Here is a 13,836-nt window from a genome sequence, read left to right as displayed (position 1 = left end):
ATATATCACTGAGTTATGTTATATAGCAAATTACTTTAAGCAATTATCATACATCATATTGAACAATACAAATATTGTTTTTTGTTTTGCCCTAATTAATAATATGGAAATATGTATGTGATGTATTATTTTTGTGATATTTATTACATTGTATTTAAAATACAAATAAAATGACATAATTTTTTTTAGTGTTTGGAAAATTATATTTCCTCAGTCATACTACTTTTGATTGCTTTGTGATACTTCATATTTTAGTGAGGTGAGATTATGCAGTATAGCTCAAAGTGGATATTGTATGAGAAGCTTGGATTAAGATCATGTTTCCTCAAATATTTATTTGAAACTTCTGTCAAATCTTAATGTATCACACATTTATCAGGTGACTAAGTTTGTTTCTCAACACTTCATACCCTACCATTTCATCTATATTATTAACTTTTGTTTGTTTTATTTAACATTCAAGTAATTGGATTGAATTTTGAGAAAGGGGAAGGTTATCAAAATATTCAAACAGTCAAAGAAAAAAACTTTAAAACCCTGAATTAAATGTGAGTATTAATTTTAGATTTGAATAATTTAATACCATCACTATCAATTAAGAAAATTATTGTTGCAAGTAACATAAATCACATTTCGTCTGGAGTGAACAATAAGGACAATTTACCATCTCACATATCAAGAATTCTCAGCATTGGGTGACCCAAGGCAGTTAAGTCAGCAACTTAATATCATCAAAAATGCAGTTTCTTTGAATTTATTCACTTTTCCACTCCAAATGTGTGGCCTTGGCCTCAGGCTGGTATACCTCATCTCGGGGTGACTGTCACCATTCCAGCAGTAACATGAAAGAAGCAAAACCTTTTACCTCATGTAAAAGGACTCCTCTGTCCTAATTAAGAACATAAAATCTTTCTCAGAAACTCCCCAAGAGGCATTTCCTCGTATTACCCTGACCTCTAAACAAATCACTGACATGGAACCTGGAACTGTATGATTGGCTTAGACTGATAGGAATTTAAGTCTAAATCATGTGGGAGAGGTTGGGCACCTAAATAAAATTGAAGTGAGCCAAACATGGATGATATGGTGAATGACACCTGGATAGGCAATAGCCAGTCCCTACTACAACAAGCAAGGTAAATTTCTCCTAAACTGCCCTTTTGTTAAATCATACAATCTAAATTTTAATCAGACACCTCTGATGCTTGACTATTACCTAAAATATTTTAAGAAGTGGTCATCAAGGATCTATTGATATCTCCTACATGAAATAGCTTGGACTGCATGCTTCTCTCTAAATCTAGAAAATGAAGGACTGAGATATACAGTTGCAATAGGGCAAACTTAGGTTCCAAAGAAAGGCTTCAGGGCAAACAAAAGCAGGTAAGCACTTCCATTCCTTTATTTGATCACTTATTCTTTTGTTAATATTTAAGAAACTTCCCATTTACTATGTGCAGATAATGAACGAAGTGCTAGAGATAAAAACTAAAACAAAAAATGTGAATATGAAAACATCCTCAAAGTAATCATGACAGCTGAGTAAAAATCAAACAAATTATACACTGTGAGAAGTGTTATGGAAGAGGTATGAAAAAATGTGCTATGGAGACATATAGGAGAAGCATATAAACTCGAAGTAAGTTTCAGAGATTAAATAGAGCTCCCACCTGTCAGAAGAAGTGCTATCTGTGATGAACAAGGAAGTCTTAAAGCATGAATTGGCTAAGTGAAATGGCAAGAGAGACAGCGTTCTGGGTAAATAAACCCTGAATATAAAGGTGTGTGTGTGTGTGTGTGTGTGTGTGTGTGTGTGTGTGTGATGAGAGAAAGAGAAGGAAGGGAAGAGAAACAGAGACTGGAGATTGATGAGCACAGGACCCTAGATGGTAAAAAAGTAGTGAGTAAAAAACATAAAGTGGGGAAATTGGGGCCAAATCACAAAGGGCCTTTTCTATCAGATCAAAGAGTTTGAAATAGGGCCTTGAAGGCATTAGAAAGTCATTAAAGGATTTTGAGTAGGATAATGACACAGTTCTATTTGGAATTGAAGGTTCATTCTGGCTCAAATGTGGAAGTTAAATTGTGGCAAGGAATAGATTAAAGACAGAGAGAATGATTAAGAGGCAGTTTTGAGTAGCATGGATGAGGAACTAGAATTGTCTGAACCTAGGTAGTGGCAGACAGTGAGGTTAGAAAGGAAGGGAAAATTTTGAAAGATATTTAAAGGTAATATTGCTCGGATTTGATGACAGAAGATTTTGTGTGGAAGTAATTCAAAATGAGGAATCAAGGGGGCTTGCTACATTTCTGACTTGGGAAAATTCCTCAGGGGTGCTGTCATTCATGAGATCAGGGTATCCAAGAAGAAGATGTTTGGTAAGTCATAAAAGATCTTCCATGCGCTCAGCACCACAATGTACCAGGCAGATTTACTTGCTTGACTTTATGTTTCCTCTCTATTTTCTATTTGGAATAAAATCATTTCTATATAGATCATCTGATATAATAATACCATGTTTGAAAGCATTGCTGAAATCTTCCCATCCCATCCTCAACGTGACTCTTGTCTCTATCACATCTCTTGCCCTGGTATATCATACACCACGGCTTAGTGGCACATGCTTATGTGGATGACCAGTCTGTGAGCTTCTTCTAGACATAATGCTTTCATATCCATGTTTGAAACTCCCCAATGCCTAGCGCCCTCAAATACTTGCACATAATAAGCACTCAATAAATGGCTTTTGAATTAAGCCAAAAAATAATATTCTTCATTGAATTCCTTTAAAATGAAAACAATAGATGCTTTTGGTCCCAGTGTTGAGTTGAAGGTAAGGTCATTTCTTGCCAGCAGGCTATGACTGACTTTAATTAAACATTTTATACCATTCATCTGCTGCTGGGTAACATGCCTTTTAAAACACAGGAAACATTAATCTGCAGATGAATAGTATAAAATCTTTTTACAATATTTTCCTCAGTTACAACGAGATTATATACTAACCACAATATTTCTGCTCCATTCTAGAATCATAGAAGAATGCATACTATCAATAGACACCTACAGTGAGGGTAATAATGTGCATATGGTGTGTTATAACATCCTTATGCTAGTTTCAAAAACTAAGAAAATAAAAAAAATAAAAAGTAGAGAATGTTATGACTTAAACAATACAAGCATGTGCATTAAGTCAGGTCTTTAAAGGACAGATTTCACATGTGGGAAACATAAGTGAGAGTATTATATGTTTCAGTGTGTGGTAACCCCTTATCCTCCTTCATTTGGTTGACCTGTATCATTGCACTGTGGGTGTCCAATAGTATTCTCTAGGTGGGGGTGATAGGAAGAAGGGAAGGCAGGCAATGTGTTAACCAGCCAGCAACCTGTACCAGAGCAAAGGAAATAGGGACGGTGTGGCTCTTACTATGACCTTTAGCGTAAGTACACATTGCTCAGGTTGATAGACTTGCACACCTATGTACAAGATTTAAGAGGTTGAAGATTTATATAGAAAAAGGCAGAAGTGCTAAGTAAGAAAACAAGTTTGAAATGGTTTTAGAGCTGGAGATCGTCGTCAGTTTATTTTCAGTCTTTCCTTTGGCAGAAGAGTATGGGTACCTTAGGGGTCAAATGTACTCTCTGTTCTCACCTTTCTGTTGATGTTCATCTGGGAACAACTTTCTTGATCTCTATTTTAGTAGGTGAGTGGATATGTTTGTATTCTAGGATCTGGCCCTGATTAAAGTTTTTGGCTATAACTTTTTTTTTTGTCTATAATTTTAAGCCTGATGATGCTGGGGTTTTCCATATTGAAAGTACTGATGATCACAACACTAGGGATAACTGAGCCTTCTCTTTTCCTTAAAAGAGCCTTCTCTTGTCTTCCAAATGTTGTGAAATCACCGTTTGCAATCTCCTGAACTCTTCTCATTCTACAATATTTGGCCAAGGGACCTTATCTTTGTTCTCTCTATCCTTTTCTTTGATACTTAGATTTGCATATGAACTAAATACTTGATCTCTCTACTTGCAAATTTTTAAGAATCTTAACCTTAATTTTGTTTAACTCAATCTTTTATCTCTCCCCTCCACATCCAGTTGCAATCATACTTTTTCATCTCCCTCATCTAAATTTCCAAAATTTTAATATTTAACCTCCAAAATACACCTTAAATCCTTCCATTTCTTCATATCTGCATGGGCATCAGTCAAATCCAAATCACCATCATTTATCATCCAGACTATGTAGAAGAGCCTCCAACTGATCAAGCTTTCCCTTTCATGAAAACTTTACCCACCCACCCATTGTCCTCATGGCAACAAAAATGAAATTTTAAAATGGTACGTATCATGTCTCCACCCTTCTGTCTAAAATATTTTAACTTATTTACATATCTTTACATATGCAATGATATTAGTTCATTCACCCAGCACCATTCTTCTGCTTGCTCATTGAATATATATGACACAGGGCTTCTATCAGGTGTAGGGTTCTCCAAGCTTTTTCCAGCTCACAGATTTTGAATATGCTTTTTTGCACATGCCATTTTTCTTTCCTTTTTGGAATGTTTTCCCTCCAATCTTTGCTGACTTTGCTTCATTCTTCACATTGCCTATGAGACACTATTTCCTCATGGACAAATTGTAGTGATCATGGAAAATTAATGACACTATCCAGAATTATTTCCTCTCAGAAAACTTATTTTACTTCATATAAATCATTGTAATATGATTATTTGTGTATTTATTTAATGTCAGTCTCTTCTGATAAGCTTTGAACTCAATAATGAGAGGAATGTCTTCTTCTACCTTAGAACTTTGAACAGTGCTTTGAACATCGTAGAAGACCAATAAACACTTGTTATTTGTATTTTTCTTTATATATTGCTGATTGGTAGAAATAAGTTTTTTTTTCCTCTCAGTTTAATGTTTAATCTCCATGTGTGCTCAGGACAGCATTGCAAATTACGCTGTAGGGTAGGTGTGACCCAGAAAAGCATTTTTAAAACTGTGAATCTATCAGGTTTGTGTTAATTATATAATAATCACTTTAAGTACTGGATTTCTGAGCAGACACAAGAGACTCCAACTGGTTTTACTCCCTGATCTCCTTTGTCAAGTTACAAATATCATCAACAAAGGAAAGGTATGCTTCAGAGATTTCAGGTACAAGTGGTCGTCTCACAACTGGGCCAGGTCAAAAAAGATGTCCATTGTCATCTGACCTTGAACCATCAGCAAAAAACCCATGTTTTGTTTGTGCTGTAGATCTCTATGGTGAGCTGCTTCTGTAGACGTGTATGGTTATTCTGTCTATGTCACCAGCTCTAACTGCTGAACTCCCTCCCCCCACCCGTAGACTCCATAAAAACCAGATACTAATAATAAATTTTACTATTACTACTAAACAATGTTGACAGACTAGAAATCATTTGTTCCATAGTTTCATGGTTTGGCCAAGAGTCAAGCATGCAATCAATCCAGGCCAGCTGACACACATACTTTGTAAGTGAGAATAGAACTTAGAACATGTATAATGTTTTATAAAATTCTTCTATACATTGGCACATTTAAATTTCACACTGATAAAAGGAAGGTACTATACTTTCTGTTATAATATAGAAGTGGATGTCAAATTCAAAAAAAATACGATTTACTCTGAATCAAATAGCAAACAGGAGCACAGGAAATCAAACATATATCTTCAGATGTTAAGTTCAAGTTGTTTTTCTGTTTCACTAAAACTGGCACCCACATCATCTACTTTCTTCAGATTTCTCTGAAATGGCTTTAAAATATTTGATAAAATAGCACAGTTGACTATTATCTACATTTACGACCCTATTCATTTTCCTCTTTTATCCCTAGTATCTGGTGACAATTTACCCTGTAAATTATCAAAATTTTGTTTATTCCACATTTCTTTCCTCTTTAAATAAAATGCAAATAGTTAATCTCAGGCCATCCATCAAGTCATGATCTGTACAGCTCCTCAAGACTTTATCTTTTTTTTATTATTATTATTCCTTGAAGAGCAACTTTGGGGAGTGGAAAGAGTATGAAGTTGCCTTATCTAATAATTTCCATCTCAGGGCAGCCCCGGTGGCGCAGCGGTTTGGCGCCGCCTGCAGCCTGGGATGTGATCCTGGAGACCTGGGATCGAGTCCCGCATCGGGCTCCCTGCATGGAGCCTGCTTCTCCCTCTGCCTGTGTCTCTGCCTCTCTCTCTCTCTGTCTCTCTCTCTCTCTCTGTCTCTATGAATAAGTAAATAACATATTAAAAAAAAATTCCATCTCAGAGAATGCATTACCATATATACCATGTTGTGGGAACAAATTATCCAGATTTAGAAGGTCGTGTAAAAAAATACAGTGAGTGAGTGTATGTGTTTTCAATTATTTTATTGATTTCTATTACTATAGTCTTCTGCTACCAAACAGGCACTACTTTGCAAATCTTTACACTTAAATAGCTTCTAGTATGAGATCTTCATAAGTTATTCTCTGATTAATTATCTTCAAAGAATCAATACTGAATCTTTGCATCTAATTTAATTTAATTTGGCCATTATTAATTTTCCCTTCTTAGGGCTTAGCGAGATAGTAGAACATAAAGCTGTTTTGTTTGACCATTTGCTTTGAATAAAACATTAAATACCACCAACTAAAAGAAATAGCATAGGATTTAGAATTAGAAACCATGGATTTCAGTCATTCCTTTTATTTATTCATCCATTTATTTATTATCACCTTATATAATAGGTGCAAAAAGAACGGTCTGCTTGACAGAATTATATGAAGGAAGAAATGAGGTTATGAAAGCAGAATGTCTTTGGTTAAATTAAATTACACTGCTAACTTTTAGTTGCATTATTTTGTTACAAATATTTTTCTTCTTGAATAAAATACAGAATCTCCATTTTAAGATGGTAAACATGATAAAATACTCCATTTATCTCCTTCTGTCTGATAACCAATTGAAAAGATAGTAAAGAAATACATAAGCCTAATTATAAAGAGAATAGGAGAAATGACATCAATAAATGTGAGACTTGCACATATTTCTGGAAAGTATGTATCAAGTGGAGGGATGGTTAATGGGTGAAATACAGCAGCAGAAAAAAAGGTAGAAAAAGACTATTTTCCCCTTTGTCCATAATCAAGATGTTACCTGCCAAGAGTAGATAATTTAAAGACAGTGGAAATAATTTACACATTGAAAGAGAAGTAGGACCTAAAAGATCAGTAAATGAAAAAGTCTAGCCTAATCATCTTTCTCGCCATAATTTCTAACTTCTTAAGACTTACCCAGGAAATATCTTGGCATGTTCTTTTATAAAGAAATTGAATAAATCACCTTGGGATAACAAACGCAGATTTTGAGGATGTTAATGGCTCAGAATAAAGCCCTTTCATTTAGAAATTCCAAAGGCTATTCAACCAGTCTTATCTTCATACATTATCTCCTGATAGGTTCCCCTCTTGTTATTAAATATGAATAGGAGCCCAGAAATGACCAGGTATTTGAAAAATATCCTGCGTACCCATGAGGAAAATGATAGGAAAAAGTATTGACACCAGAAAAATATATATAATTCTGGAAACAGAAGGGAAAAATCCTCAAGAAGCTACAGAATTGGTTTATTTTCTTAAAATTATTGAAGTATAATTAATGTACAGTGCTATATTAGTTTCAGATGCACAATATAGTGATTCAACAGTTCTGTGCATTACTCGGTGTTCATCGTGATAAATGTTTCTCTATCCTCTTTATTTATTTTACCTATCTCCTCATCTACCTCCCCTCTGGCAACTACCACCTTGTTCTCTGTATTTAAGGGTCCATTTGTGTTTGTTTCTCTTTTTTCTTTATTTGTTCATTTGTTTTATTTCCTAAATTGCACATGTGGGTGAAATCATATGTTATTTGTTTTTCTCTGTATGACTTATTTCACTTAGTAATTATACCTTCTAGGTCTATCCACATTGAAGCAAATAGCAATTTCCCATTATTTTTATGGCTAAGTAATATTCCATTGCATATATTCATAGCATATATATGTGTATACATATATACATACACATGTGTATATATATATATATATATATAATTATATATATATATATACACCCTACATCTTTTTATACATTCACCCATGCCTCCATGGGTTGAATTCTTGGTTTCTTATTCTTCGTTTCTATTCTATTCTTGGGTTACTTCCATATCCTGGCAATTGCAAATAATACTGCAATTAACATAGGGGTACATATATCTTTTTGAATTAGTGTTTTTATTTTCTTTGGGTAAATACCCAATAGTGAAATTACTGGATAGTATGTTAATTCTATTTTTAATTCTTTGAGAAACTTCCATACTGTTTTCCATAGTAGCTGCACCAATTTGCATTCCCATCAACAGTGCATGAGAGCTCCCTGATGATTAGTGATGTGAAGAATCTTTTCATGCATCTGAGGACTAACCGAACGCCCTCTTTGGAAAAACGTCTATTCAGATCTTCTGCCCATTTTCAGTCAGATCATTTGGGGTTTTATGATGCTGAGTTATTTAAAAGATCTCTATATACTTTGGATATTAACCCCTTATCAGATATAACATTCGTCAATGTTTATAAATATTTTCTCCCATTCAATAAGTTGCCTTGTTGATGGTCTCCTTTTCTGTGCACATGCAAAAGAATGAAACTGGGCCACTTCCTTACACCATACACAAAGATACACTCAAAGGGGATTAAAGACCTAAATGTGAGACCTGAAATCATAAAACTAGAGAAAAACATAGGTAATAATTCCTTTGACACCAGTTGTGGAAACATTTTTCTAAATATGTCTCCTGAGCAAAGAAATAAAAGCATCTTTAAAAAGTATTTGCTGGGGATCCCTGGGTGGCGCAGCGGTTTGGCGCCTGCCTTTGGCCCAGGGCGCGATCCTGGAGATCTGGGATCGAATCCCACGTCGGGCTCCCGGTGCATGGAGCCTGCTTCTCCCTCTGCCTGTGTCTCTGCCTCTCTCTCTCTCTCACTATGTGCCTATCATAAATAAATAAAAAAATTAAAAAAAATAAAATAAAATAAAATAAAATAAAAAGTATTTGCTGTATGGTATGCAACAGACATTTATAACTATTTCAAGTCCATTTTAAGGATTTCTTTTAAAGATTTTATTTAATTTATTTATTCATTCATTCGTTCATTCATTCATTCATAAGAGACACAGACATCAAGGCAGAGACATAAGCAGAGGGAGAAGCAGGTTCCCCAGAGGGAGCCTGATGTGGGACTCGATCCTGGAACCCAGGATCACGCCCTGATCAGAAGGCAGACACTCAACCGCTGAGCCACCCAGGAGTCCCTTTTTTAAGGATTTTATTTATTTATTTTTGAGAGAGAGAGAGCAAGAGAGAGCAGAGCAGGAGGGAGGGGCAGAGAGAGAAGCAGGCTCCCCTTTCTAACAGGGAGCCAGATGCAGAACTCATTCCCAGACCCTAGGATCATGACTAGAACTGAAGGAAGATGCTTAACTGACTGAGCCACCCAGGATCCCATCAAGTCTGCTTTTGAATAACACTGTTTTACCTCACAGATACTGCAAATATCTTATAACTAAGTATTCTCAGTACCTCTAACCCAACCCTTACAGTGTTGCTGTCATTCATTTCACATATATATATAAATTATAATCAAATATATATACTACTACCTTGAATTAGTATTTATTACATTAAGAATAAGAAAAATAAAATATTTTGATTTGCCGGGACACCTGGATGGCCCAGCAGTTGAGAGTCTGCCTTTCGCCCAAGGCGTGATCCCAGGTCCTGGGATCAAGTCCCACATCCGGCTCCCTACATGGAGCCTGCTTCTCCCTCTACCTGTGTCTCTGCCTCTCTCTCTGTGTCTCTCATGAATAAATAATAAAATCTTAAAAAAAAAAAGATTTTGATTTGCCTTCATTTATTCCTTTTCTAACACTCTTCCTTCATTTATGCAGATCCAAGTTTCTGACCTATCATTTTCTTTCTCTCTGAAGAACATCCAACATTTTTGGCAAGCCAGTTTTACTGGTGACAAGTTCACTAGGTTTTGTTTGAAAAAGTCTTAATCTGACCTTTAGTTTTGAAGGATAACTTGCTAGATTCAGAATACCAGGTGGGTAACCTTTTTTCTTCATTAACACTTTATATTTAATACTTAAAATACTTTACCCCATTCTGTTTGCTTGCATGGTTTCTAAATTCCAATGTAATTCTTTCCCCTGTTCTTCTGTAGTTCAAGTTCATCCCTACTTCCTGTCCCTCTACCCTCTACCGTGTCTTTCAAGACTTTCTTCTTGGCTTTGATTTTCTACAATTCAAACATGATATGCCTAGGTGTAGGTTTTGTTTTTGTTTAGTTTAGTTTTGTTTGTATTTTTGTAATTATCCTGTCTGATGTACTCTGAGCTTCCTGGATCTATAGTTAATGTTACCTACTAATTTTTGAAAATTCTCAGGCATTATTAGTTCAAACATTCTTTATATTCCTTTTTCTCTTTCTGATATTCTCTCTTTCTGGTCTTTCCACTGCATGTAGGTACACCTTTCATAATTGCCCAGAGTTCATGGATATTCTCTTCTGTGTTTTTTTTTTTTTTCTTACATTTTTGTTTTGGAAGTTTCTATTGATATCTCTGTGGCAAGCTCAGTAATTCTTCTTTTGCCCAGTTTACTGATGAATCATCAAACATATTTTTTCTTAGCATTTGCTTTTAGTTTGGATGCCATTAGTTTATTATAAAAGAGAGACATGGAAATTATTTACATGATTAATAGTTTCACAACTTCACTGGAATGAGCAGCTTCACTTGATGCCATTTCAATAATGATTTGTTTCAGTCTGCATACTTTCTGTGGATGTCATCATCTCTAAATAAGAAATAATATTTGTCATCTAACACTACTCTGGTGCCTCCGTATTCTGGTTCTGGGAGAAGAACTTTCACACTAACTGGTTGGCTCTCTCCACCTTCTTCTTCAGAGCCCAATCCAAAGTCGCTTGAAATACTTTTCCTTGAGATTTTTCTGGAAGCATAATGCCTCCTGAGGTCACAGTTCTGTCTACGCCCTTCGCCTAAACCTCGGGCAGAGAGGGGAAGAAACTTTCCTAATGCTTGTCCTGCATGACTCCAGCTTGCCAAAGTTGGTTCTCTGCTCTCAAACTGCCACAGCCCACAGCAAAGAGACCCACAGTCTGCTGCTTAAGAACATTTCCTTTTTATTCTTAGAATTTTCATCCCTTTGCTTTTATGACTCATCTGTTTTTGCACGTCACCCACTTTTTCCATTAGAGTTCATAGCATTATTAATCATAGGTATTTCAAATTTCTGATCTGATCTAACATCCTTGCCTTAAATGAATCTGGTTCTGATGGTTACATTATCTCTTCAGACTGCTTTTTTGTTTTTGTGTTTTGGTTTGTTTTTTTTTTGTTTGTTTGTTTGTTTGTTTGCTTTTTTACCACATCTTGTATTTTTGTTGTTGTTGAAATCCAGGCATGATGTATTGGGAATAAGGAACTAAGGTTTTGTGAGGTTTTGTGTTTATCTGGTTAGGAGTTAGGTTATGTTTACTGTTTGCCTATAGGATAAGAGACTAAAATTTCCTCTAGTATTCTTTTAAAAAAAAAATATATATATATATATATATATTTTATTATTCATGAGAGATACACAGAGTGAGGCAGAGGGATAAGCAGAGGGATAAGCAGACTCTTCGCAGGGAACCTGATGCAGGACTCAATCCCAGGACCCCGGGATCATGACCTGAGGCAAAGGCTCAACCACTGAGCCACCCAGATGCCCCTCTAATATTCTTTTTTTGTCTCCCTATTGTCTTTTGCTTTTCCTAAAGACTGCTAAAATAGAGCCTGAGGGTTACAGTAATTTTAGCTGTAATCTCCTATTATTATATAGGAGCCTTATTGATGTGAAGAGCAAGTGGGGGTAAGCATTCTATATTCTGATTATTAGGTCTATAATCCTATAATCTGATGATTAGTGTTTTAGTAAGCTTGAGAAAATTTTCCTTTCTTGATATCAAAGGCTAGGGCAGGCTAGAATTCTCCTTTCTCCATGTTGGTTAGGCACCGGTTAAACCTTAGTTGGTTAGGCTCTGGTAAATAGTTTCTCTTGAGTACAGTCCTTATTAATGAGAACAGAGATCTTTAGCCTTATTTCGAAACAATTTCTTTTTCCCTCTCCCTGCTCCCTTTTCTTCTTCACAGTAAGAAACAGGTAGGACTCCTAGAAGTAAAACTCAAAAAAGTGTGGAGGCTCCCCAAATTAGTCTACTCTTGATCTAAGCCTTCAACAATTTGTCAATTACAATGTAATATGTTGCTGATGATATTGGCTTTGGCTTTGGGCTTCTGCTCCTGGGCTTTTTTCCTCAATAAACTGTGATTCTCTGCATCTGACTGTCTCTCCAGTTTCCAGGACAGACATTTACCCTATGAGCTCAATTCTCTGACCTAAGAAGAGTTGTTGATTTTCAATTTGTTCACATTTTTTCTAGGTGTGAGGAGAGGAGCAATGACTTTTAAGTTCTGTCCATGTTGTACTAAAAACTAGAGCTTCAAGGATTGCATCTTAATTTTAAAACCTCTGCCCACAGCAATTATTTATTGCACTTCATTGTTGCAGACCTTTTGACAAAGTCAAAATAAGGATCTGGAACATTGGAAAATAAAGCAATATAAGATTAAGAAAGAAAGAAGCAAAAGATAACCACTTCCTGGCTGATTGAATATTAAACCCTCTGTATATAGTAGTAAATTCATAGAGAGGTCTTAATTTACCTACTTTACTCAAACAATAGTCATTTTTTCCTATCTTCCATTAGTTTCTTCCTGCAATATGAGTTCTTTTGTGGCCTTTATTTATAGTCATGTTGCCTGCTGTTCTCTTTATGGGCCAATTTACATCTTTTGGGAGTAGACAGGGAGGATTTCAGAATGATTTAGGAACCAGCTGGATACAGTAACTTGCCATGTTTTTTCTCTGCCTATGAAGAGAACATCTGCTAGATATGCTGAGATGGAGTGTGCTTTTGTCTTCAGATTGAATCAGAAGTCTTTCTGTATTTCTATTCTAAAAAGAAAATGTTGCAATGGTACCATTAAGAAAAAATAAAAAACAAACAACCTGTAAGTAACAATTTGCTAAGACACTATGGCAGAGTTCTGTTCTATTTTAGAGTCTTGAATGGAATATATAGTTACTGCACAAAGAGTATGGAACAAAGTGAGCTGAGTCCATGCCTGCTATGGCCTTATTTAGGTTGTTAAATCTCCTGCTAAGAAAACACAGGAAATATTAATAATCTGACCGGAACTGTCAAGGTTCACATGGCGTTCTTATGCCAAGCAGGCTTAGTGATACTTTAAGAAAAATAATCCTAAACAAGCAGGAAAGAAATATGACCATAAAATTGTTACCATTTTAAGTTCATTCTTTGAAAAATAGTATACCCATTAGCAGCTAAGATAATAATTCCCAACCTTTTTGGTTATAGTATATTATTGATAAATGACTACCACTAACTTTCAATTCTGCCAAATAGTATATAAGAAATGGGCACAATTTTTTAAATACATAACTATGACACATATAGAATTCTTATTTTACACATTTAAAAATAGATCTTGATTGAACTTATTAGCCTTTGGTAACTACCATTACATTACTTCTATAGACTCCTTCCCCCTACACCATCAGGTGTCAGTACCACAAATAGTCAAACATTCCCGATATTAAAGATATTCTGTTGATGATAATA

General features: G+C 35.3%; 1 long non-coding RNA gene across 3 annotated transcripts in view; it reads left to right on the top strand.

The window, feature by feature from the left end:
- Positions 1-13,836, top strand: part of LOC111091112 — an 86,009-nt gene that overhangs the window by 29,325 nt on the left and 42,848 nt on the right. The window lies entirely within an intron of this gene.

Source organism: Canis lupus, chromosome 19 (assembly GCF_011100685.1).
Source record: "Canis lupus familiaris isolate Mischka breed German Shepherd chromosome 19, alternate assembly UU_Cfam_GSD_1.0, whole genome shotgun sequence".
Taxonomy (NCBI): domain Eukaryota; kingdom Metazoa; phylum Chordata; class Mammalia; order Carnivora; family Canidae; genus Canis; species Canis lupus.
This window is presented reverse-complemented; position numbering and strand designations above follow the sequence as displayed.